At 52.4% G+C, this 27052-nt stretch overlaps 1 long non-coding RNA gene across 1 annotated transcript in view; it reads left to right on the top strand.

Annotated features, from left to right (window-relative positions):
- LOC132533916 (uncharacterized) overlaps window positions 1-27052 on the top strand; it is a 348313-nt gene that overhangs the window by 313915 nt on the left and 7346 nt on the right. Inside the window, exons 6-7 of the long non-coding RNA XR_009545681.1 lie at window positions 7518-8292; window positions 18973-19172. This is a non-coding gene — a long non-coding RNA (uncharacterized LOC132533916). The remainder of the gene's footprint in view (window positions 1-7517; window positions 8293-18972; window positions 19173-27052) is intronic.

Below are 27052 nucleotides of genomic sequence, written 5' to 3'. Positions count from 1 at the left end.
CCCCTAAGGAAAGGCAAAGTGTTAAACAGGCCACCGTAGTCCAGTGCAGTACATGCCACCAAACAGGCTACATCGCATGTCAGGGATCCCGAGGAGGGGGAAATGCTTGTGGAAGGAACTTTCTGAGGAGATCAGATGGGTGCCTTTGGGGAAATCACTCTTTGTCTGGGTGTCTTCAGTGGACTCACAGGTGATAAATGTCTCTGTGGGCCTAGAGCATGTGTGGCATATTGCCATCTTCATAAACCAACTCCATAAATGCTAGTGACGTGTTAGCTGGTGCTCTGGAGAACTGCTTACATGCTAGGAACCCTTTCAAACACTTATTCATTCATTCATTCATTCATTCATTCATTCATTCCTGTATTTTCAACCAGGGTTGTCGCTGGGGCTCAGTGCCTGCACTATGAATCCACTGCTCCCAGCAGTTATTTTCTCCTTCCTTTGTCTGGACAGAACACTTACAGCTTGCTTCACCACTCATGAAGCTCCCCCTGCAGGCAGAGACCAGGCCTTGCAGCAGGGTCCCTGTGCATGGCAGTGGGTGTGTGTAGCCAGCTGCCCCACCCCAGTCCTCTCGTCAGTTCAGAGGTATCATCTCACCCACACTTCATAGCTTCCCTGTGCGATACCTCTGATCCCTGCTTCCAGTTTTACCTGTGAGAAAACTAAAGCACGAAGCCATGCTTCAAAGGTAAATGTCAGGGGCCAGGCTGCCGCACACCTGGTTGAGCACACACTACCATTTGCAAGGACCTGAGTTCAAGCCCCCAGCCCCCAGCTACAGAGGGGATGCTTCATGAGTCATGAGGCAGGTCTGCAGGTCTCTCTCTCTCTCTCTCCCCATCTCTATCTCCTCCCCCTATTTCTGTCTGTTTTGTCTAATAAAATAGAGAGAGAGAGAGAGAGAGAAAGAGAGAAGAGAAGAGAAGAGAAGAGAAGAGAAGAGAAGAGAGGTAGGAAGGAAGAAAAATGGTCACCAGTGCTGGCACTGAGCCCCAGGCAATAGAAAAGAAGAAAAAATGATAAATTTCAGAACCAGAACTCTGACCACTATAGTCACAATGACCACATATATAGTAATACATCTGGCCATAGTTAAGCCACGCAGGAGAAGTGCTGGTCAGCAGACGGGTCTCGATAGACCCATACAAAAGGAGCTTCACGGCTCCCTTCTGGTAGCTGAGCCTGTTTCTGAATAATCTGGGTGTGGCAGGAGATGAGTGATGCCCACACCCAGTTACTAAGACACCCCAGGAGTTGTTCCAACTGTATCTGCCCCAAGATTCCAGGGCACAGGTACGTGTTGATATTTTTCGCGCGCACACACACACACACACACACACACACTGACACACTGTAACGTTCTTCTTGACTCACACTTCTGCACAGCATGATGAATGCTGCTGTTTTATTTCACAACTGTGAACGCAGAGCTGTGTGCTGTCAGACAGCTTAGACACAGTCCCGCAGCCCGTGGGCAGACGGCGGAAGCCTAGACTGAAGCATTCCCATTTCAGGCCCAGTGTGTTTCTGATTGTAGCAAGCTTCTCCCCTTCTTCTTCTAGCGTTTGCCCTTCTTCCGTAGCCAGTCAACAGCGTCAGGTTGAGCCTGATGTCAAGTTTCGAGACCTCCTTTGAATCTGGAGAGGTGGCAGTCGTTGACTATGTGGGTCATAGTCTGTCTGGAGCCGCAGGGGCAGTTCGGGTCGTCTCTGGCTCCCCAGCGATGGAACATAGCGGCGCACCGGCCATGGCCTGTTCCATAGCGATTGAGGAGGGCCCAATCATAACGTGCTAGGTCAAAGCCGGGTTGACGCTTGCAGGGGTCTGTGATGAGGTGTCTGTTCTTTACCTCAGCTGACTGCCAACTCTGTTTCCAAGAGACTGGAGCAGAGAAGTTCAGTGTAGGCGTAGGGGACCAGATTGGGTGACGAGATGTCAAGCGTTGGACAGGATGGGTGAAGATATCCACGTATATTGGCAGGTCCAGTCGAGTGTAGACGTGGGAAATAAACTTAGATGATGCTGCATCCCGACGAATATCTGGCAGGGCGATGTTGCTAAGAACTGGCAGCCATGGAACCGGGGTGGAACGGATGGTTCCAGAAATTATCCTCATGGAGGAATATAATTTGGAATCGACCAGGTGGACATGGGGGCTACGGAACCATCCTGGGGCACAGTATTCTGCAGTGGAATAGCATAATGCCAGAGATGATGATCGCAGTGTGGAAGCGCTCGCGCCCCATGAGGAGCTGGCCAGTCTTGCAATGATGTGATTCCTCGCGCCCACCTTTGCTGCAGTTTTTAGGAGATGTTCGTGAAATGACAGAGTGCGATCGAGAGTAACACCGAGATAGACTGGCTGGGCTTCATGCCGGATTCTCGTATCGCCAAGCTGCACATTAAGCTCACGCGAGGCCGAGGCATGGTGTAGATGGAAAACAGATGATACCGTTTTTGCAGTGCTAGGGATTAGTCGCCATTTTTTACAGTAATCAGATATCAGAGACATGTCTTTCGTGAGTGTTTCCTTGAGGATGTCGAACTTGGATGCCTGAGTTGCACAGCAGATGTCATCGGTGTAGATGAACTTCCTTGAAGAAGTTTCTGGGAGGTCATTGATGTAAATATTAAATAGCATAGGAGCCAGAACAGAGCCCTGGGGGAGGCCACTTGAGACAGGTCTCCATCTGCTAGACTTGTCACCCAGATGCACCCGGAATCTTCTGTTTTGGAGAAGAAACGATATAGTGTTGGCCACCCATGGAGGCAGGCATCTTGAGATCTTGACTAGGAGACCACGGTGCCAGACTGTGTCATAGGCTGCTGTGAGATCAACAAAGACAGCACCCGTCTTTAAATTCTTCTGGAATCCATTTTCAATGTAAGTTGAGAGGGCCAGGGCTTGTTCGCAGGTAGATCTTCCTGGGCGGAAACCAGCTTGGGCGGGTGATAGGAATTTCTCTGTAAGATGAGAAATACGTGACAGAAGCAGCCTCTCAAGGAGTTTGTAACACACGGAGAGGAGAGAAATTGGTCTATAGTTGGCGGCCAGTGTTGGGTCTTTCTTTGGTTTCAAAACCGCTATTATCTTCGCACGACACCAAACTTTGGGCATAGACTCAGATTCCAAGATGTGGGACAGGAATGAAGCGAGCCACTTCTTTGCCGCGGGACCCAGGATAAGAATGAGTTCTGGGGTGATGTTATCATAGCCAGCAGCTATTCCCGGTTTAACCCTCTTCAAAGCGTCTTCCAGTTCAGACAGTGTAAAGGGAGAGAGTTTTGGAGATGGACAAGATAACCGGAAGTGGGATGACCACTCATGGGAAATTTCTCTTTTCCAGACTGGGTCGATCTTAGCACGTCCAACTTGAGTTAGGTGACTGGCCACTGAGTTTGGAGATACGGGAGGATGGGAGACAGGAGGGGGTTGGCTACCGGCACCCAGTCTGTGAAGAAGCTTCCAGGCCTTCCTACTTGAGTGGGTGAAGTTCAGACTTTCCGTGAGTTGTTGCCAGCGGGCTTGGCGTGCTGCATCCAGGGAGGCAATGAGATGGTCAGCCACATCTGGGTCGCCCGACTCATCATACTGCTTTAGTAGTTGCTCGCATTCAGCATCAAGACAAGGCGTATAGTCAGCACGTCTCCCACGAGGAATGGCTTGGGAAGCTGCTTTGAAGATGGCTTGGCGGAAGCGCCTGTAGGAATCTTCAGAGGGGATAGAGTTAATTGGAATTGCAGGAATAGATTTGTTGGTAAGATCACTGAACAGACGCCAGTTTGCTTTCCTAAAGTTCCATCTTAGTTTCTCCGAGCACAGAATCAGTGGGAGCTGGAGACCAATGTGGATGATAGCTGGGCGGTGATGACTGTGCGGGAAGATCTTGAGAACTTGTCTCGTAGCGGGAAAGGCTTGGCCGTTGACTGTGCTAATCCAGCACAGGTCGGGTGACGAGTCTTTATTCCATCTAGCACTGTGAAAAGAGCCTGGCTGTTTGGGATCGTATAATAGGGAGAGGTCATTCGCTGAAGCCCAGTCGGCTAAGATAGAGCCGTCAGCACGAGTGGAGGAATATCCCAAGTCTTGGTGATGACTATTAAAGTCTCCAACGTAAACGGCTGGGTGATTCGGGCTAGGCAGGACCTCATTATCCCATGAGGCACTGGGAGGCTTATATACGTTGACGAGCTGAATAGTTCCAATAGTAATGGAGTCGTAGAAGGTCGAAGAGGCCGTATGGTAAACGTCCGCAAGACACGATTTGGCGTAGATGGCTCGGCCGTGTTTAGGATGGAGATTATAGCATATTAAATCGAATCCACTGATGGTGAATCGAGCAGCTTCATCAACTGCTATATGTGTTTCTTGTAGGCAGATAACATCTGCCTGATGCTGTATCGCCAATTGACCAATATCTCCCCTTATCTCTGACCACTAGCCTTTCCTCCCCCGCCACACAAATAGAAAAGAAAATATATGGAGTCTGGTAAGGATGGGTGGCCTACTATCTCTACACGCCATTTTGGACTTATCTCTTTGGAGTTAAATTCTCATGCTGTGATCACCACAGGTGCCAAAGAGTCAACTTTATCAAGAAACAGAGCCCACAGCAACATGGGCTGAAGTTGTCTTCTTCTGCCTCTTGATTGACGGCACCCCAGGGATCAGATAATCTGACTTCGATGCGTGCTTTTAGCAGTTAATTGCATTTCTTAACTGTGCTTCTCCAGACCGAGTCACACAAAGTGCAGTTCCTGGAAGTCTGACACAGCTTGTCAGAGGAGCAGGCCAGAGCGCATCTTACTGGAACTCTCCCTTGGTCTCTGGAGGGGCTGAGATATGGCAACAGTCGGGGCAGGGGGGTGTGGTCCCAGGTAGAGCTGAGCCTTGAAGCTGGGGACAGATGGTCTGTCAGAGACCCCAGTCTGGTCCTGTGTGGATTCCGATCAGTTTTCTACAGCCCCTCCAGGTAGTTCCCACCTCAGATGGATACACTACCACTTGCCTCCTGCCTGGGACTTGCCAACTGATGCCACCATGAAGCCCCTCTGCAGCCACACAAGACGGGAATGCCGGGGAGTTTGTGTTGTTCTTCTTCTTTTGTATTATCTTTCTTCATTGGGTAGAGACTGTCAGAAGTCGAGAGGGAAGGGGGTGATACAGAGGGAGAGAGACAGAGAGAGACACTCAAAAGCTTTCCCCTGCCAAGTGGAGACTGGGGGTTTGAACCTGGGTCCTTGCTCAGTGGGACATGTGTGCTCAACCAGGTGCGCCACCACCTGGCCCCAGGAATTTGTGTTCTTTTTTTTTAAATTTTTTTTTAATTTTATTTATTTATTCCCTTTTGTTGCCCTTGTTGTTTTATTGTTGTAGTTATTATTGATGCCGTTGTTGTTGGATAGGACAGAGAGAAATGGAGAGAGGAGGGGAAGACAGAGAGGGGGAGAGAAAGACAGACACCTGCAGACCTGCTTCACCGCCTGTGAAGGGACCTGCCTGCAGGTGGGGAGCCGGGAGCTCGAACCGGGATCCTGACGCCGGTCCTTGTGCTTAGCGCCACCTGCGCTTAACCCGCTGCGCTACAGCCCGACTCCCGGAATTTGTGTTCTTAAGATGCGCGTTACTCAGTGGGAGAGAAGGGCACAGAGAAGCCACTGAGTCTCTCTCCTGACAGACGGTCCTGAGACACAGCTGTGTGACCCAGGAGCTCTTCAGAATGCCCCCATTAAGCATTATGGGAGGGTTTCTATCAGTCAGAATGGTGGTGCCTGCAGCGCGCTCACAGTAGGAATATTTGGGCCGTGGGAGTCGGGTGGGGTTAACTGTGGAAGCAGAATCTCTCACCAAGTGTTGAAGACGTCTGTGTCAATGGCGACCATAGACCGGAGAGGGTGAAGGAAGATGAAATTGGATAGGGGTCAGAGTGGGTTACATGTTACAACGGACCTGGGATCAATTCCCTGGCCTCCACCTGCAGAGTGAGAAGCTTCCCAATCAGTGAAGCAATGCTGCAGGTGTCTCTCTTTCTCTATACCTCCTTTCCCTCTAATTTTTCTCTGTCTCTAAAAAAAGAAAAGAAGAAAGAGAGAAAGAGAGAAAGAAAGAAAGAAAGGAAGGAAGGAAGGAAGGAAGGAAGGAAGGAAGGAAAGAGTTGTGAGGTCAGATGGAGGTAGACTGCTTCAGGGCCTAAAGTGTTGTGCCCTCCGTCCTTGGCTCTCTGCGGATGCTGCTGATTCCTGCAGTAAGGTGGAACGGGCCAAGTTTCTGGTGCCGGGATGCACACCCTTGCACGCCCTTCTTTTGGCCCTGGTGTGGGGCTGTGTGACTAGTTGAGTACTTTCTGGAGCAAAGGCGATTAGAATTTTTGGAGCACCTTATATCAACACTTGAGCCAAAGCTCTTAACACAGTCTCTGGGACTCCAGAAAAAAAAATAAATAAATAAATAAAACCAGGTATGGCCACATCTGTCATCACTGGGTCTTTGACGGTGAGCCTGCAATCCATCAATTCATCCTGCACTCATGTTTGCAGAGGTGCTGACATATGCAGGCCAGGAGGGAGCCGTCCAACTCAGGGCTCTTATATCTGAGCTGACTGCAGGCTCCTCTTCTGCCAGCTCTAACTAGAAGCGAGCTTGCCCAGTTGTCGAGAGCTACCTACCGCCTTTGGGAGAGCACCCACTTGGCCACCCACAGGGATCTAGGTTTGAGCCCTTGGCCACCACATGGGAGTAACTGCACAGAGGAAGCTTCACGAGTGGTGGAGCAGTGCTGTGGTCTCCCCTCCATCTGTTGGTCTGCTTCTAAATTCTGCTTCTAAGACCCCTTCTGTTGCATCGCTTGACGCTGTGGTCTATTTACATTGTTTTTGCACTGGTTGAATCCCCACTGCTTCACGCTCTTTCCCACGCCACCCCCCTCTCCTAGTCACAGCCTGTTTTCCGCCATTTAATCCCCACTGGGTCACACGTCTTTCCCTTCTCCCCACCCCCTATCCTACGTACATCCTCTTCCGACCTGACGCTTCCGCCTCAGGAGATATGTATAGGACAGGATTGTGATTAGAGCCAGCTGGCTTGCGCTGCATTCCGCATGAATAAAGACTGAACTGTGTTCCCAGCTCAGCCATGAGTCCCTGGTCATCTCTCTCCCGCCCGCGAAGCTAGCCTGGCATCCATCTTTCCTTCTCTCTCTACCTCTCTTTTCCTCTGTCTCTCATCCTCTAAAAAAAAAAAAAAAAAAAAAAAGTCTGCCAGGGAGTGGTGGCATCATGCTGGTGTAGAGTCCCAGGGATAATGTTTGCTGGTCAAAAAAGAAAAGTTTCCCCGTAGTCACAGACGGGCGTGTGGGAGAGCCGATGCTGTTGTGGAAACACATAATACACTGTGCTCACAGCTTCTCCCTTACAGCTGCGTGTGGCCTCAGACCGGATGCTCACACATGTCCTCTGTTTAGCTCTGTCTCTGAAACTATGTCTGCTTTTTCTCTTCCTTTCCCTCCACCTAGCAGAAAACCAAGGGCCTGTTTGGCGGAAGCACGATGACCATAGGGCCTGTGATGCCGCCGATGCCGCTGAGAGGCAGAGGAGCCAGGACAGCCACCTGGTCTCTGGGCCAGCAGTTGGGGCGCGAGAGGGCAGCACCCCGAGAGTCTCCACCACCATCCCCCCACCATTTACCTGGAGTGTGACTTGGGCGATTGCCTCGCCCAGCCTATGAGTGGCTGATCAGCTCCACCTGCATCCCCAGGGCTCGCTAAGGCCTGGTGACAAGACTCAGAGCTAATGAGCTTCAAAAAGAAACAGATGCGTGGAGCCCAGCACTTCCTGCTTGAGCGTTTGCTCTGCCCTGCCCCACCGTCGGCTGTCAGAGGGACCAGAGGCTGCAGCAAGAGCCACCTGGAGGAGGCCAGACTCCACTCTCATCTGCTCCACCCCAGGGCCTGCGCCTAACCAGCATCAGTCGCCTTCTGCTTCCGCCCTCTGTGGGGTCACTACATCCGACCTGCCAATGACTGCGGTGGAGGGGTGCGAGCCAGGCTTCAACGCATCAGGCCGACGGCCTGCGGTCAGGTGCGCCATGCGGGCCTCTCCCCTGCCTGCTGGTGGCCACGCACCTTCCCGTGGGTCCGCGCCACAGCCTCTCCCTGGCCAGAATGCAGCCCAAAGGAGCTTTTCAGAACATCACATTTTGCCCCAGAAGTCTCCTGTGCTTCCTCGTCCCCTCGGGCCTGGGGAACACCCCCTCCTTGGCTCTATGGCTAAATTCAGATATCTCTGCGGGTGAGTATGAATTTATTCCATTGAACACATGTGCCTCAGCTGTCTTTTCTTTTCTTCTTTTTTCCTCTTTTGCCTCCGGGGTTGTCACTGGGGCTCGGTGCCGGCACTGCGAATCCACTGCTCCTGGAGGCCATTTTTTCCATTTTATTGGACAGGACAGAGAGGAACTGAGAGAGGAGGGGAAGCTAGGGAGAGAGAAAGACAGACACCTGCAGACCTGTTTTGCTGCTTGTGAAGTGACCATCCCCCCCCCCCCAGCAAGTGGGGAGCTGGAGGCTTGAACCCAGGTCCTTGCACTTAGTACTGTGTGCACTTAACCAGGTGCTCCACCGGCCGGCTCCTTTGCCTGAGTTTTCTTATCAATCAAATGGACAGAGTTATAACAGAACTGACTTTATAGGTTTGCTGACGTTTAAGTGAGGTAATGTATACCTGTTACGCAGTCACCACCTGTAGGAACGACTAGGACTTTTCCTGTGATTGTCTTTCTTCTTGCTTATAAAATGTCTCCCCCTCCTTGTTGCCACTGGGGTTATCACTGGGCTGTGAATCCCCTGCTGCCAGCAGCCAGTTTTTCTGCCCCCTCTCTCTCTCTGCATATGTATACACACAAATATATATTTGATAGGACAGAGAAAAATTGAGAGGGGAGAGGGAGAGAGAAAAATAGACACTTGCAGGCCTGCTGTACAGCTTGTAAAGCCTCCCCCCAGATGGCGAGCGGGCCTGGAGCCCTGGTCCTTGCACATGGTGAGATGTGTGCTTAACCAGGTGATCACTGTCTCCCCCCTCCCCCCCCCAAAGCCTTCTCCAAAGCTCCCACTGCGATAATTGGAATCAGCTCTGGCTTAACCTTCCCTCTAGCTCTCCTGCAGGTCTTTAGGGGTGACCTGGGACACCCTGAGGGATTGCAAGGACAGTCACACCCATGGCATTGTCTCAAGTGCCAGGCTCCTTGCTGGAGAATTTGCTGCTTGGCCACAAGCCGCCCCACTTGCTCCTGGGCATGTTTTCTGGACCCATCACCAGCTGTGCCTGTCTCAGGGTGGCTATGACAGCCCCCGCCACACTCAGCACCCCAAACTGGCACTGTGGCCCAGGTGTGTGTTCCTAGAGAGGATTGTGGGCTATCTACCTAGTGATTTCAAGCTCAGCCCGTGCCTGTCTTGCTGTGAGCCTGGCCAGGGTGGCTGTGGGCTGGGCCTGCCCAGCTGTGGAGGTAGCTGTGAGGAAGATAGCAGAGAGCCCTGCAGAGGACCATGGCATTAGGTGTGTGGGCAGAGTTGAGGCATCAGGGCTGACAGACACAGAGGTCTCCCAGAACTGAACTCTGGACACTGAAAGTGGGCATGCTGGACTCTGACCAGGCTGCAACCTGGCCATCTGCTCGTGCCTGAAGTGGGCGAAACAGAAGAGCAGTCACAGCCACTGCAGTGGTCAGCCCCGGCCTAGAGAGACCGGCAGAGGGGCCAGGTCTGCGTCGAGACGGGCCGGACGACACAGCTAACGTCTCAGTCTCCTGCAAGTGTCGGCCGGGGCTGTGGGCAGCGCTGCAGGGACAGACTGAGTATTGAACAGGAACACGATGCGGTGAGACCTGTTTTGTGTCAGGGGCATGGAGCAAGCTCTGGGCACAAGTCACAAGGCAAGGCAAGGGTTCAGCACTGACAACTCCTGGACTCTGAGTTTGCATCAGGATCTGAGTTAGACGGGCCCCAAGACCTAGGGCTGGGCCCAGATGGGGAGTCCATGTCCCAGCAGTCGGCAGTTGCTGTCAGGAAAGGCAGGGCTGACACTGTCATGAAAAAGACACGCGGTCCATTCAAGAGACAGCAGGTCAGTGCAGAAACTACTCAGGAAGTAGAAGATACCCGCAGTACATGCAGGAGCCCCAGGCTTTGACTGTAGAGTACGTCATTGTTTTCAGATACATTTCACTTCTGTGGGAAACTATGCCTGATTCAAGAGCCAGAACTCCTCCCGATGAGACCGGAGCTGTGTCATTTTGGTTTGTGAATTGGTTTTCGTATAACAGCCTAACGGCCACCTCTCCATTCAGGGTAGCCACGCTCTGAAGATGCACCATCAGCACAGCCTTGAAGACAGACAAGGAGCCCCCGGCCTGGCAAGGCCTCCTCTGAGCTGACTGAGCCTGGAGGCCAGTGACACCATCTCCCGTGTGGCCTTCTGCTTCAGGGATGGCAGGTGGGTGCCTGGGGCCGCCGGTGTGCTGAGGGTAGAAAGGAAGAGTCTAGAACTGGAAGGCCATGCCTAGCATTCAGGTCAGCTGCTGCCATGGTTTTCCAAACCACAGTCCGCATATTTACTGATAAGATTGTGCGGTTAGCTTTCAGTGTTTGAGTATAATGGGTGAGTTTGAAATACTTCCTTTCATCGAACCACCTTTGCATTCCTCAGTGTTGTTGTTTTCATAGGGAATTTTCTCTTGGTACTTTGATTTCTATTAACTAGTACTGTATCGACAGCTTCTGTGTTTATATTCCAGCCTGACCGAGAATATAAAACAGAGACTGTCAGTGCAGTACTAGTGACCGAACATCCGAGGTTGGCATGTTGGGTGTTGGCATGATGAGTGCGGAAATCTGAAAGAACTCATCAGTGTGCTAAAAGCTGGGAGCACCAGCGCCATATATATGAGCAGATGGGAAATGTACACAGGGTCTAAGAAATAACCCCAAATAAACGTGAGACATAAAACAGCGGAACATAAGTGAAGAAGGTCTTTGCTTGGCGGGTTAGTAGATTGGTGTGAGCAACACATATCTGACCTTGCTGTTTATCTTAGTGGAAACCTCTAGAGTGAACTGCTTTTGCTGATGGTCAGGAGAGAACTGAGAAAGAGCAGGAGAAAGGTTATGTTGCTAAACCAGGGTTCCCTTCTGCTTCTGCTCCTCTGCACAGAGAGGCAGGCCGGGTCTCAAGGATGGACCAGGACAAGGGTGCCGCCTCAGGGCTGGGGCAGCAAAGCCGCCTCACAGCTCTGCTGGCATCATGACAGCTTTTATCCCATGCAGATGAGAGATTTAAAAAAAAATTACAAGCACAAGGACCGGCATAAGGATCCCAGGTTGAGCCCCCGGCTCCCCACCTGCAGGGGGAGTCGCTTCACGGGCGGTGAAGCAGGTCTGCAGGTGTCTATCTGTCTCTCCTCCTCTCTGTCTTCCCCTCCTCTCTCCATTTCTCTCTGTCCTATCCAACAATGACGACATCAATAATAACTACAACAATAAAACAACAAGGGCAACAAGGGGAATAAATCAATAAAATAAATATTAAAAAAAAAATTACAGGGCCGGGTGGTGACGCACCTGGTTGAGCGTGCATATTACAATGCGCAAAGACCCAGGTTCAAGCCCTCGGTCCCCACCTGCAGGAGGAAAGCTTTGCGAGTGGTGAAGAAGCGCTGCAGGTGTCTCTCTGTCTCTCTTCTCCCTCTCTGTCACCCTCTTGATTTCTGGCTGTCTCTATCCAATAAATAAAGATAATAAACAAAAATTACAAAAGTATCAGCTCTGACTTTAGGTGTTCCTCCAATGGCCATTGTTAGCTTGGCACTCAGTAGGGTAACAGATGGGGCACCTAAGCTCAGAATCATGGACAACATTTTAGGGAGATCAGGCCACTCTGTCCGAGCAAGTCACAGAGGCTGTTGGTATACTGGCATGGCAGGTGTACCTGCGCACATCTCCCCTCGGGAAAGTGATCGCTGAGACTGGCCTGCATTGAAGCCCTCCCCGCTTATGCTGAGTGCTTAGAATCTGTGCTTTGAAGGGACTGAACTTCCTTATTTGGGCTGTTGGATCTCACAGTGAAAACCTTACTTGACTCCCCCCAACTTAGAAATATATGTCGAAACAACACTGGCTTCCAGACCGCACATTTTAGGGATGCAGTCTCATACTTCTTTGTAATGTTTGCTACTGTGCCATAGCCACAACCAGAGCACTAGCAACTTGCCAGCAAAAACTATTTTTTCTCACTGAAAAAAAAAAAAAAAAGCTTTCTTGCTATACTAAGACACTAATGGATGGCAGTACAGGTGTTGGCACATAGAGGTGCCACTTAGGAAACAGCGGACAGAAAGAGAACGCAGGAAGTGACACTTGGACTGGGTTGGGCGCATTGCACCAAAGTAAAGGACTCTGGGAAGGAGGGCAGGAAGTGGACTGAGGGGCTCAAGGTCCTGGTACAGGATGGCAGGAAAGGACCTGATGGGTGTGTGGGGGGGTTAAAGACACCTGTCGAAGGGAGGCGACAGATTGTGCCAATGTGCTAGTTCTTGTTTTAAAAAAATATTTATTTATTCCCTTTTGTTGCCCTTGCTGTTTTATTGTTGTAGTTATTGATGTCGTTGTTGGATAGATCAGAGAGAAATGGAGAGAGGAGGGGAAGACAGAGAGGGGGAGAGAAAGACAGACACCTGCAGACATGCTTCACCGCCTGTGCAGCGACTCCCCTGCAGGTGGGGAGCCGGGGGCTCGAACCCGGATCCTTACCCCCGTCCTTGTGCTTTGCGCCACGTGTGCTTAACCCGCTGCACTATGGCCCGATGTCTGCTAGTTCTTTTAAAAATATTTCTGCTGTTGGTCCAGGAGGTGGCACAGTGGCAAAGGCACTAGACTCTCCAGTATGAGGTCCTGAGTTCAATCCCTGGCAGCACATGTACCAGAGTGATATCGGGTTCTTTCTCTCTCACGTCCTATATTTCTCACTAATAAATAAATAAACTATTTAAAAAATTTCTTCTGCTGGGGGAAATTAATGGTTTACAGTAAATACAGCTACTGATCCATGTGCAAAATGTCTCAGTTTTATGCAAAACGCTCCCCAGCCTAGGTCCCGCCCCTCACTGTCGGGAGGCAGGACCCGAAAGACCCTGACGCCCACCCTCTGCCACCCCCAGTCCTTGCCGTGGGTGAAATACACCAAAGCTGGTCCAAATGCTACTGTTTTCCCTTTCTGTTCTTTCCCTCTCTTCTTCCCTCCCTCCCTCCCTTTCTTTTTTATTTATTGGTGGCTCAGTAGTGATTAACAAGATTGTAAGATAACGGGTACAACAGTCCACACGAATCCCACCACCAGAGTTCCCTGTCCCACCCTCCCACCCCCACTGGAAGCACCCCTCATCTTCTCCTCCTCTTCCTCCTCCTCCTCTAACTCCTCCTCCTCTAACTCCTCCTCCTCTAACTCCTCCCCCTCTAACTCCTCCTCCTCCTTTTTTGTCTCCTGGGTTGTCACTGGGGCTCAGTGCCTACACTACAAATCCACTGTTCCTAGAGGCCATTTTTCCCTTTTGTTGCCCTTGCTGTTTATTGTTGTAGTTATTATTGTTGTTGTCGTCATTGTTGGATAGGACAGAGAGAAATGGAGAGAGGAGGGGAAGACAGAGAGGGGGGAGAGAAAGACAGACACCTGCAGACCTGCTTCACCGCCTGTGAAGCGACTCCCCTGCAGGTGGGGAACTGGGATCCTTACGGTCCTTGAGCTTAGTGCCACCTGTGCTTAACCCATTGTGCTACCACCCGGCCCCAGCTTTCCTATTCTTTATCCCTCTGGGAGTCTGGACCAAAATTCTTTATGAGGTGCAGAAGGTGGAAGGTCTGGCTTCTGTCATTGCTTCTCCACTGGACATGGGTGTTGGCAGGTGGATCCATACTCCCAGCCTGTCTCTCTCTTTCCCCAGTGGGGCAGAGCTCTGGAGAGGAGAGACTTCAGGACAGCTTCTGTCCATGAGTGAAACCATCCCATATTCATCTTTACCTTTCAGGCTTATCTCACTTTACATGATTCCTTGGAGGTCCATCCAGAACTTTCTCAGCCACTAATCTGTTTTTAGACACCTAGGTTACTTGCAAGTTTTGGCTATTACAAACTGTTGTGTTCTGAATTTTTAAAAACATATTTCTTTTCTTAAAAAAAATTAAATCATCTTTATTTGTTGTATAGAGACAGCCAGAAATCAAGAGGGAAGGGGGAGATAGAGAGGAAAAGAGACAGAGAGACACCTGCAGCCCTGCTTGGCCGCTCGCAAAGCTTTCCCCCTGCAGCTGGGGCTCAAACCCGGGTCCTTGCACACTGTCACATGTGCGCTCACCCAGGTGTACCACCACCTGGCCCCTTGCTATGAAGTTCTTATTAGTGATTTAATAATGATTAGCAGGGTTGTAAGATAATGGGGGTGCAATTCCACACAGTCCCCATCACTAGCGTTCTGTGTCCCATCCCCTGCTTTTATGGTGCAGAAGGTGGAAGGTCTGGCTTCTGCAACTGCTTCTCCACTGAACATGGATGTTGGCAGGTGGATCCATACCCCCAGCCTGTTTCTTTTAAACCTTTTCTAAAATATTTTTTAAATTTATTATTGGAGAGAGAGAGAGAGAGAGAGGAATAGAGAGGGGAAAGGAAGAGAGACAGAAAGACACCTGCAACCTTACTTCAGTACTCGTGAAGCTTCTCCCTGCTGGTGGGGACCAGGGGCTTGGACCCAGGTCCTTGTGCACTGTAATGTGAGCACTTAACCAGGAGTACCCCCTCTCCCCAGCCTGTCTGTGTCTTTCCCCAGTGGGATAGGACTCTGGGGAGGTGGACACACTGGTGAGGTCGTCTCCCCGGGGAAGTCAGGAGGGCATCATGGTAGCATCTGCTGCTATGAACTTCTAAGGAAGAAAGGTTCCTGTGCTCGCTAGCTCATCAGCAAAGCAAGAGCGGCAGAGTGAGCTCTCCACCCCTCCCCTCTGTGTTGAGCTCTGGTCTCAGCTTAAAAGAGTCCCTTGCGCCTGAGGTATTTCAGGGTGGCTCTGGAAACTCCCCATCTCCTCCCCTCCTGCAGCTACCCACCTCCCCACAGAGTCTCTTGTACTTAGCAGCCCAACTAGGATGCAGTTCCAACTGGCAGTCCTGCCCCTTGTCTGCTAACGGTTTCCTCCTGGACTGGCCCATTGTCTTCCTGGACCAACCCTCTCTCTCAGGATTCGTTTTCTCCCAGGAAAGGCTTCAGTATTTTATGTGAACATCATTCTGTGTGACTGGCCTCATCAGTCAGCTCATGAGATTGAAGGAAAAGAATTTAGAATAAGAGTTGCTGGTGTTTATTGAGCACTTACTATATCCCAGGCACTATGTGAAGAACATTGTGTGCCCTTTAGTTGACTCAAGTCTCAAAATAACCACATTTTGGGGGTCGGGCGGTGGCGCAGTGGGTTAAGCGTACATAGCACAAAGCGCAAGGACCAGCGTAAGGATCCCAGTTCGAGCCCCCGGCTCCCCACCTGCAGGGGAGTCGCTTCACAGGCGGTGAAGCAGGTCTGCAGGTGTCTGTCTTTCTCTCCCCCTCTCTGTATTCCCTCCTGTCTCCATTTCTCTCTGTCCTATCCAACAACGAACGACATCAACAATAACAATAATAACCACAACAAGGGCAACAAAAGGGGAAAAAATGGCCTCTAGGAGCAGTGGATTCATGGTGCAGGCACCGAGCCCAGCAATAACCCTGGAGGCAGGAAAAAAAAGTTTGGTTCAGATTCTTTAGTTGGTGAATCACAGAAAGTCTAATTAAAACCAGCTTAAGAATAAAAGGTGATTTATTGGTCTAAGTAACTGAAAAGTCCATTACAGGTAAATGCCAAAATGAATAGAATGGGAGCACAGCTAGCTCTGGGTAGATTTCGGACCCTTTCTCTTTCCCCTTTTGTGTCTAATATCATGCCTATGCTTACAAAAGATAGTGACTATTTTTAAAGTCAAAGAAACATTATTTAAAAGGGATTCGTGTAGCATTTCTCAGTTATAATCAGCTGGGACTCTTGCCCCCCAGGGACAATGGTTTTCCTTCTCTGTATTTGTAACCTCTTCTCCGACTTTTCAATTTGTGCGCAAGGATAGATGTAAAGTGGCCTGAATTCATGTGCCTCACAAGGGAAGGCTTTTTTGCAGTTCCAATTCTTTTTTTTAAATATTTATTTATTTCCTTTTGTTGCCTTGTTGTTGTTACTGATGTTGTTGTTGTTGGGTAGGACAGAGAGAAATGGAGAGAGGAGGGGAAGACAGAGAGGGGGAGAGAAAGACAGACACCTGCAGACCTGCTTCACCGCCTGGGAAGCGACTCCCCTGCAGGTGGGGAGCTGGGGGCTCGAACCAGGATCCTTACGCCGGTCCTTGCGCCTTGCACCACGTGTGCTTTACACACTGCGCTACTGCCCGACTACCTTGCAGTTCCAGTTCTCTCAGAGGGCAGATGATAATAAGAATGTAGTTTACACTTGATCTAATACATGGTTTCGTAGAACAAACCACGTAGCGACAAATGGAAGTTATAATCCCAGGTTACTGCGAAGCTCAAATGAGTTAGAGCCCCCCTGTGAGCTGTAAAACTCTGTGTCCGCAGTTAGCTGGCATGACTTGGGGGCTAGAAAGGCTTCTCATTCCAAAGCCTCTGTCTCAGGCAAGTCATGTGTCTATCCCTATACTTCCTGAGAACCATGATTAGCTCTGGGTGAAAAGAAACGGTGAGAGAGGGGCTGAGAACATCAGCTTAGGACATAATGTGCGCTCCACGCCCAGAAACCTCATGACCGGAGCCTTCCCACAACTCGTGAAGGAATCTCAGGCTTAAGCCGGAGCTTAGGGGCTGGCCTCCCACAGGCGTCCTCTTGAAGTGCTCTCCGTCCGGGAGACGAGACTTGTTTCCACCCTCCATCCTCCAGCCTCTTGTCCTCGTGTTTGACTCAAGTCACGGCCGTGGTGAACCTTGCTTGCTCCCTGTCTCTGTGACCTTCATCTTCACTGCCACGACCCCAGCCCAGTCTCCCATCAGGCCCGTCTCTCCCTGGCCCCCCAGCAAGAGGCTTTGCTCCTTCCAGTCAGCTCCCCTCGCAGTCAAGCCACGGGGACCATCGCCTGCTGGGCAGTTGCTTGAGTGACTTGCCTCCCTTTCACTTGGGGAATGACCAACCCATTTTAACAGCTTACCAAGACCACCGGCCCCCCCCTCAGCTTTCACTCTCTGGGCTCTGTCGAGGTCTTCTCATCTGCCTGTCCCTGTGCTGCTCCTCTAGACTGGAAGCCAGCTCCCTGCACTCTCCCCCATCTTTCTCCGGTAGCGCGGCAGCTGAAGTGCCACTTGGCATCTGTCTCATTCCCCCGAGGAGCTTCACCCGCCTTTTATGCTGTGTCAGGATTCTGTGTCTGCTTTTTAGCACGTAGTAAATCATGGCTCTCTGATTAGTAGATGTCTTTTCTGCTCGACTGTAGACTCTGAAAGTAGACACTGTAGCAGAGAAGACGTGGCAGCACCCAGCAGATGACTGGCGCGTGTGACGGATGGGTGGACGGGTTGACGCAGGAGTCCTGTGAGCAGGGCCGTCACTGTGCTGGCGGTGGGAGTGATCACAGAAGTAAGTGAAGGAATGAATGCCCTACCTGCATGGCTCCCACAGTCCTGGTGAAGGGGCAGAACCGGAAGGTCAGTCAGGCCGTGAGATCTGTGGAGACCCTCCAAAGAGCCATCTGATGGGAGAAAACACATTCAGTGGGAATAAAAACACACATTAGTCATCCAAATGTAAAACAAACATAATTATGCATGCTTACACAACACAGCTGTATGCCCATGCTACAAACACACACATATTCAAGGACATGCAAACTCATTTGGCACCATTTAGGGACATGGGAACACACAAGTACACTTTACACCAGCCTTACACACACACACATAGACACACACACAGCAGCAGCACACAGAAACTTCCTCATAGACTCAGATGCATGTGATCACAGTGCTCTCGCCAACACAACACATTCAGACACGCGTGCACACATGATACAGACACGTGTAGACATGCTCACATGCGGTAACTCACACAGAGGCACACACGTGCTCACAGAGGGAAGCAGCGTTCGCCTTAGTATTCTAGGGCTGTGGGAGACCCGAGGCTCAGAGACGGCCCAGTGTCTGCGCAGGGTCTCCGGGAGGGATTGTTCTTTGTAGCGAGACAAGCAGCCAACACCGAGGGGGATGGTCCTGGAAAGATCGTCAGGGGGTGCAAGCCTCTCTCTCTCTCCTGCTTTGCCTGCTGCTTCCCAGGCACTGGAGTGGGCCCTGGAGCAGTGGATAGGGAGGGAAGAAGGAAGGAATGAAGGAAGGGAGGAAGAAAGGAAGGAAGGAAGGGAGGGAGATACCAGAGCCCATAGTCAGGTGGCAGACAGACACACAGCCAGCCAATCACAGTGACCTGGGGCCACTAGCCTGTCCCTGGAAGCACAGGAACACGTCTTTATTATTAAAAATATTAGTGACTTGGGGGCCAGGCGGTAGCGCAGCGGGTTAAGCACAGGTGGTGCGAAGCACAAGGACCGGCCCAAGGATCCCGGTTCGAGCCCCCAGCTCCCCACCTGCAGGGGAGTCGCTTCCCAGGCGGTGAAGCAGGTCTGCAGGTGTCTGTCTTTCTCTCCCCCTCTCTGTCTTCCCCTCCTCTCTCCATTTCTCTCTGTCCTATCCAGCAACAATGACATCAATAGCAACAATAAAAAAAGGGCAATAAAGTTAGGGAAGATGGCCTCCAGGAGCAGTGGATTCACAGTGCAGGCACTGGACCCCAGTGATAACCCTGGAGGTAAAAAAAAAAAAAATTTAATCAGTGACTTCATATTGCTTCACAGAAATAGATCGCACGTGTGTTCTCGCACCTACCCCACCGAGACAGAGGAGGGGCAGTTTTGAAGCTGGATCACCAAGGACGAGTAAGGACCAAGCTACCAGAAAAGCCTCAGTGTGTTCTGCGCACAAAGACGTGGGGGCACGGCATGTTGTGACTTTGCACACAGCCCAGTGCTGGCTGGGAGGCCCTGGCAGAGAGCAGGTCAGCACCGAGGGAGCCTCAGGTCTGCGTTTTACATCCCCGGGATCCAGCGCGGGGGCTGCGGTGTGACTGGGGCACAAGCTGAGGTCAGTGAGGTGCAGTAAGGGGTCTTTTCAGTACTGGACCTCAGTGCGACTCTTCAGGGACTAAGCAGGGATCCTCAGCCAGGGCACTGCCGCCTTTGCCACGCGGGTGGGCCTCTCTGCCTTCCCCCGACTTAGATGACACTGACGTGGGTGGCACATGACTGCGCTGGCAGTTGTGGACTCCCCTGACCCGGCACACCCACAGCCTTGGGCAGGCCAGGAGGGGAGGCGTGGAGAATCAGGGCGGCCAGGGGAGGACCAGGGGGATGGAGGGCTCCGGGCTGACCTGTTCCTCCGGAGAGATGCCAGGTGCAGGGCCCACCTGTACTTACTCCCTCCATCTCCTTCCTCCCACTTCCACCTCAGTCCTTCACCAGGTTTGGCCTTTAAAAAAAAATTATTTGTAAAATAGAAACTATCGACAAAACTATTGAATGAGAGGGGTGAACCTCCACACAATCCCCACCACCAGAACTCTGTATCCCACCCCTTCCCCTTATAGCTTTCCTATTCTCTATCCCTCTGGGAGCATGGACCCAGGGTCATTGTGGGATGCAGAAGGTGGAAGGTCTGGCTTCTGTCATTGCTTCCCCATGAACATGGGTGTTGGCAGGTGGATCCAGACTCCCAGCCTGTCTCTCTCTTGCCCTAGTGGGGCAGGGCTCTGGGGAAGCGGAGCTCCAGGACACATGGGTGGGGTCGTCTGTCTGGGCAAGTCAGACTGGCGTCATGGGAGCATCTGCAGCTTGGTGTTTGGAACATGTCTCCCTTTGCTTCCTCTTTTCTTGTGGGACTCGGTTCAGTAGTTCTTGTAAGGTGGGGATGACTGTGGCAAATTCCTTTAGTTCTTGAATATTTGAGAAAACCTTTATTTTCCCCTTATATTTGAAAGATAATTTTGCAGGACACAATATTCCTAGCTGGAACTCCCTCTCCTTTAGAACTTTGACTATGTCAGTCCACTCTCTCCTGGCCTCTAGAGTTTGTGAAGAGAAATCTGATGAAAGTCTTACTGCTCTGCCTTTGTATGTACCTTCTTTCCTTAGCAGCCAACAATTTTTTTTCCTTGTTGACTTTTTATAGTTCCACACTGATGCGCCTTGGCGTTGGTCTTTTTGTATTTATAAATCTGGGTGATCACTCTGCCTCTTGGATGAGAATGTTCTGAGGGTTTCCTAAGTGAGGGAAGTTCTCAGCTAAAACCGCTCTGAAAATGGACTCTGGGCATTTGGCCTTGTCCCCCTCTTCAGATAGACCTTTCACTCTTCTATTCCATCTTTTGATGGAGTCTGCAACTTCACTGAGAGTTGCTTCAGTCTTCTGAAGCATTCCTCTCCCTCATCTTTGAATTGAAAGAGTGGGCTGGCTGTCTCTTCTGGACTGGAGAGTATTTCTTCTGCATGTGTGGCTCTACTTGCTAAGCCTTCCACCGGGGCATGGGTTGCAGTCAGGCTGTCTTTTACTCCCTGGATTTTTTTTTTTTTTAACCAGAGCACTGCTCAGCTCTGTTTTATGGTGGTGCGGGGGGTTGAGCCTGGGACTTTGGAGCCTCAGGCATGAGAGTCTGTCTGCATCACCATGATGCTGTCTCCCCTCTGCCCTCCCCAGAGTTCTGACTGAGGTTCTTCCTTCAAGATCTGACGATTCTTAGTGAACTCCGTTATAAGTTTCTTTCTCATGCCTTGTAATTCCACAGTAACACGCTCTTTTAGTTCTGCTTAAATTCTTGGAGAGCTCTCATAATGAGCTCTGTGTAGTCTTTCTGAGAGTCTCTCTAAGTCCGTGATTCCTTGCGTTTCCTGTTTCATTTCTGTCTGGCTGACACCGCCTAGTTGGCTGTTTAGTTCTGTTTCTGGCTTGCGCATTTATTTGTGCTGGTTATTGCTGGCCAGCAGGTGGTGCTATTGTGAGCTCTAAGTTTCTCTTGTTTGTATGATCTGCAGCGGGTGGGACAAGGTGGGGGGGGTTGCTTTGGGCTGTCTTGTGGTCACAAAGGCCCTGTTTTATGTTGTGTCCTTGCCTTGAATTCAGAAAGCTAAAGCCCCCCTGAGTCAAAGACTGAGAGGTTTTAAGCCCCTGTCTCTTTTCTTTTTATATGTATTTTAATATTTATTTATTCCCTTTTGTTGCCCTTGTTGTTTATTATTGTTAGATAGGACAGAGAGAAATGGAGAGAGGAGGAGAAGCTAGAGAGGGGGAGAGAAAGACAGACACCTGCAGACCTGCTTCACCGCCTGTGAAGCGACTCCCCTGCAGGTGGGGAGCCGGGGGCTCGAACCGGGATCCTAATGCCGGTCCTTGCGCTTTGTGCCACATGCGCTTAACCCACTACGCTACCACCTGGCTCCCCTGTCTCTTTTCTTCCGGCACTAGGAACAGTGTTACTTGCTTGCTACACTTAAAGTGAAGTGGCCCTTGGCTCAGCGCCCACCCCGCCCAGAGCTCTGGTCTGCCTTTGCTGGTCTCCAACCCGCGCCCGCGCCCCTTTCCGCTCCGCCGCGGGAGCACCACCCCAGGCTGCAGAGGTTATGGCATCAGCTGGGCCTCTGGTTGTGTGTTTGTTGTTCTGGGAGGAGAGGCGGTTTGCCACACTTCCCACGCCATTTGTCCCCCCTTCTCTCCTTTCTCACATCTTTAAGTCAGATCTAGTTTCTTTCCTCCTGGTGTGTGTTTCTCCTGCCTTTGCCATTCAGAAAATTCCCACTCGCCCAACAAAGCCCAGGGTCTAAGCACCACCTCTTCCTTGTGACTTTGTTCCAGGAGCTAGCCTCCCCCTCCCCCCCACACACACTGCGGGCCTATGTGACACTGGGTACACATCTGGACTGTTAGGCGTTACGTCTTGGCTCTGAGACCCTGGGCAGTTATCAGTCCAGCTAAGCCTCGACTCTCCGTCACCTGTGAAGTGGGCCTTGAGCATCTGCCTCATGGGCAGCAGTGAGACTCAGCAAGACGTCGGTCTAAGCGCAGACAGCAGAGGCGCACATCACAGACACTCGACCCTTGGATTTGTCTTGCTCAGAAGCACACTGCGAGCGAGCGGACTCTTCCACTCCGAAGAAAATGTCTTGCGTCGCGGTGATCACAGCACTGGGGGCATGTATGCTTCTGTTTCCCTGCTTGGAGCCCGCACACCGGGCTCTACAGAGAGAGCGTCAGGACCTTGTGTGACTGAGAGAAAGAGAGGGAGAGGGAGAGGGAGAGGGAGAGGGAGAGGGAGAGGGAGAGGGAGGAGAGGGAGAGGGAGGAGAGGGAGAGGGAGAGGGAGAGAGATAGAGAGAGAGAGAGAGAGGAGGGGAAAGCCTTCTCCGGTTTGGTTCCTTGGGTGGAGTTTGGGCTGGCTGACACCCCCCCAGTCTGGTCAGTTGCTCTGGGCCAACCTGGCACAGAGGAGAGAGGAATTCCTGCCTCTCCCAGGCCCTCGTTTTAGGGCCACTTTTACTGGTTTACTTCAGCCACCACCAGGAAGCTATATACTCGGCTTCCTTGGCCAGTTCTCGCTCGTGGGCCTCGGGCCTCCTTGACCACAGGTCTGAGCTGCTGGTATCATGTCCTCTACTCACCTCCCCCCAGTCCCACCTTTCTGCGGCCCCACCTGGCTGTCTTGCTGTTATCAAAGGACACGTGCAGTCCTGTATTTCAGTCATTGGGCAGATGTGATTAATTTTGGAAATGAACATGAAGATTCATCACAAACTTTCAGCTATGAACAGCAATAAACAAAACCAGAGCACAGAGCGTCATTTATTTATTAAAACAGTGAACTGAAGGGAAATGGGCTATTTATTTTGCACGATGTCTTCTACAGAAGTAATTGGCACATTAATCACACTCACTGTGGTGGAGTCTGGAAGGTCAGCTCTTCAGGGAATGGAAACAGGGGTGGTGTCTCTGGTCCGGGAGGCACGCGGAGCTCAGAGGAGCTGGTGCTCAGGGAGTCTCAGCATCTCCTGCGGATTCTGCAGGGCAGTAATGGAGCGTAACAGCTGGGAGGTATCGGCGCATGGTGGTTAGGGCTGCAGACTAGCGGCAGGGCGGTGAGCCCAGCCTCCGACTCGCTGTGTGACTGTACAGTGTCTCGGCTTTGTGCCTTCATGTCTTCATGTAGAGTGGCGCTGGTAATGGTGGCTAGTAGGGTCGGTTCCATGAGTTTAAACAGCCCGGCAGAGCACAGTCTGGGGCTGGGACGGTTTGGTTTGGACACTTTGCAGGTGTTGTGGTGTTTGCTCTTCTGAGCAAGCTGAGCCTCAAGTAAAGGCACTCGACTCAGCCGTAGCACGGAGAACGAGGTGATTGTGGGGAGCTGCCGAAGGCGGGCAGAACAGAGGCTTGAGAGAGGTGTCTACAGCCACGCTCCCTGGGTTCAAGTCCAGCCTCTGCCTCCTCTTGGTGGCGTGCCCTAGCACACGATTTGGCCCCTCTGTGCCTAGCCTTACAGTGGGATAAAGATACTACCTGACACCGTAAGAATGAACACTAAATGAGAAAATAAATAGAAAGCACTTATCTCAGCACCTGGCCACAGAAGGAGATGTTTGCTGGTGTGGCCATGAAGGGACCCCCGGCCGCTGCTGCGCTCCTCACAGACTCCGGACTCCCCCGGGGCAGGCGCGCTGGGCTTCAGCTGAGACCATGTGGGTCCCTGGCAGTGGCTGGGAGAGACCAGCCCCCAAGGGGAGCTGAGGGGCCGCATCTGTGGCAGAAGCAGAGGCGACACCACAGCCGGGGCGGGTCCCTGTGATCTGGGCCTACAGGCAGACAGCGGGCCCGCTGGGAGGGCCACCGAGGGCCCCCAGACAGCAGCCAGCGTGCTGGCAGGAGGACTTGGGCCCAGCTGGAGCAGCACAGGGTGGAGGGCAGCCACGCGGCACACGCTCGCTCGCACGCCAGTCTCCCGCTTGCCCGCTTGCTGCTCTGGTTGCACACGCCCAGGGAAGGGGCCTGCCGGCTGTGCTCCAACACCCTGGCCCCCTCGCTCACCTGCAGCACCACGGCGACTCCGGCCCCTCACACTGGGGCAGCTGAGGCTGTTCATGCCCAGTCTCCACAGAGATGAGCAGAGCCGTGCCAGCCCTGACGCTGCCAAGCAAGAGGACGGGAGGCAGGTGTGACCTTCTCCTCGGGGACTCTGGGTGTGCCGTGAGTCCCCAGGTCTGTCCTTCACAGAAGTAAGAGGCCGGTTAAGTGAGCCGGTGCCGAGCCTGGTTATGCCAGTGTAGGAGACCTGCGCCATCCAGACCGCGGAGCAGCTGAAGGGGGCGCTGGTGCCAGTCAGCCTCTGCCTTGTTCTGCGCACTGCACCAGCCCCCCCTTTCTGCCTCCAGGGGCACGGCCAGTGGGGAGCTAGGGCAGAATTCTCCAGAGCAGGAAGGGGAGGAGAGACATCTTCCCTGAGTCTTCCCTGCTCCCCAGGGTCCCCTCTGCTGAAGTGACTTTGGCTGTGCCTGTCGGGCGTCCCCCACCCCCGCCATGGCTGCAGCTGCGCCCCTCCCTCCCTCCGTCCCTCCCTCTCTCTCTCTTGCAGCTGAGGGGTAAGAACTGCTTCTGTTGGGCCGGTAGCTGGTGCTGCAGGGTGCGCAGACCCGGGCTGAATGCAAGGCCCGCAGGGCCATTCTTCCTGCAGAGGTGAAGCAGTGCTTGCGTCTCTCTCTGTCTCTGTCTCCTTCCTCTTGATTTCGCTCCTATCAAATCAAGGGCAGAAAGAAAGGCATTTGGGGGATGCTGCATTCATCACGGGGCATCTAACCCTAGCGGTGACCCTTCTTCTTCTAGCGTTTGCCCTTCTTCCGTAGCCAGTCAACAGCGTCAGGTTGAGCCTGATGTAAAGTTTCCAGACCTCCTTTGAATCTGGAGAGGTGGCAGTCGTTGACTATGTGGGTCATAGTCTGTCTGGAGCCGCAGGGGCAGTTCGGATCGTCTCTGGCTCCCCAGCAGTGGAACATAGCGGCGCACCGGCCATGGCCTGTTCGATAGCGATTGAGGAGGGCCCGATCATAACGTGCCAGGTCAGAGCCGGGTTGACGCTCGCAGGGGTCTGTGATGAGGTGTTTGTTCTTTACCTCAGCTGACTGCCAACTCTGTTTCCAAGAGTGACCCTGATGGCAGCTGACACACAGCAACAGGAGCACTGCTCCTCCTCGTGCAGTCTGAGGGGCTTTCCTGCTCTGCCCACAGCTCAGAGACCTGTGTGCTGGCTCACGCTCTTCAGCCAAGCCCTGAGGGCAACATCTGTTTCTGACTGTGGGCCTTGACCCCTACTGAGGCTGGTAGAGGAGGCACCATAGCAGCTGAAGACAGACAGACAGACAGACAGACCGGGCCTGTGGCAGGTGCAGTTGAACACCTCAGGGGAGCAGCGAGCACTGGGGCCAGATGAGTCTCCACGGCTTTGGGTCATTTTCCTACTCCTTTTTTTAAATCTTTATTTCTTCCCTTTTGTTGCCCTTGCTGTCTTATTGTTGTAGTTATTATTGTTGTTGTTATTGATGTTGTCGTCGTTAGATAGGACAGAGAGAAATGGAGAGAGGAGGGAAGTCAGAGGGAGAAAGACAGACACCCACAGACCTGCTTCACCGCCTGTGAAGCGACTCCCCTGCAGGTGGGGAGCCGGGGGCTCAAACCGGGATCCTCACACCGGTCCTTGTGCTTCACGCCACCTGCGCTTAACCCGCTGCGCTCCCGTCCGGCTCCCTTGGGTCATTTTCTTGGAGTTGTCCATGAGTCAGTAAATCCTGGCATGGAAGCTCCACCCAGGGGCAGGACTTGGGTCCCAGCTTGAGACAGCACACCAGGGGCACACAGCAGCCCTAGGAGTGATTGTGGGTTACAGGCGGTAGCAGAAAATGGAGGGGTTAGGAAGGGCAGTGGGAGTGGAGCAGAGGGCGGACAAAGAGGAGGCCAGCTGGCCCAGTTGACCCTCCTCTCACTTTCCCAGGAGGAAAGCTCCCTCTCGTGGGAGAGTCCATGCAGAGGACTGGATTCCACATGCTTCCCACCAAAACGTGCTCACACAGGCAGGAGCCTAGGCCAGTGCAGAATGAGAAGCCGTCGCTCAGAAACGACTAGGAATTTCAAGATGACGGCACCACATTATCACATGAGCCAAGGCGGCTGGGGGAGGAACTCTGACTTGGTGAAGCAGCCCCGACCACAGGGTCTCCATGGGGCTGGGGGGGAGCCCCTGATCCCTGGACATGACCTAGCATCACTGAGGCTGGAGGGGGGGGAGAGGGAGAGGGAGAAAGAGAGGGGGGAAGAGGGAGAGAGAGAGAGAGGGAGGGAGGGGGAGAGGGAGAGAGAGAGAGGGAGAGAGAGGGAGGGGGGAGAGGGAGAGGGAGAGAGAGAGGGAGAGAGAGGGAGAGGGAGAGGGAGAGGGAGAGAGAGGGAGGGGGGAGAGGGAGAGGGAGAGGGAGAGAGAGGGAGGGGGGAGAGGGAGAGGGAGAGAGAGGGAGAGAGAGGGAGGGGGGAGAGGGAGAGGGAGAGAGAGAGGGAGAGAGAGGGAGGGGGGAGAGGGAAAGAGAGAGGGAGAGAGAGGGAGAGAGCAGCGCTGTGTGGTGACAGTCTCCTAAAGTCTGACTGGCTCCGGTGTGTAGCTACACTGAGTCTTTTGAAAACACACTCATATAAGGACTAATACCGTCCTAGGCCCTTCCTGGTCAATGTTGTTCTCAAAACACCAAGAAAGGACAGAGGTCCCGTCTGTGTGTGGGGAAGATGAGCTGAGCTCAGTCCAGAGGGCTGGACAGCAGGGCTTGGGGTGGGGAGGAGTCAGGAGCTAGGTGGGTTGAGAGGAGG

Source organism: Erinaceus europaeus, chromosome 17, assembly GCF_950295315.1.
Source record: "Erinaceus europaeus chromosome 17, mEriEur2.1, whole genome shotgun sequence".
Classification (NCBI taxonomy): Eukaryota; Metazoa; Chordata; class Mammalia; order Eulipotyphla; family Erinaceidae; genus Erinaceus; species Erinaceus europaeus.
This window is presented reverse-complemented; position numbering and strand designations above follow the sequence as displayed.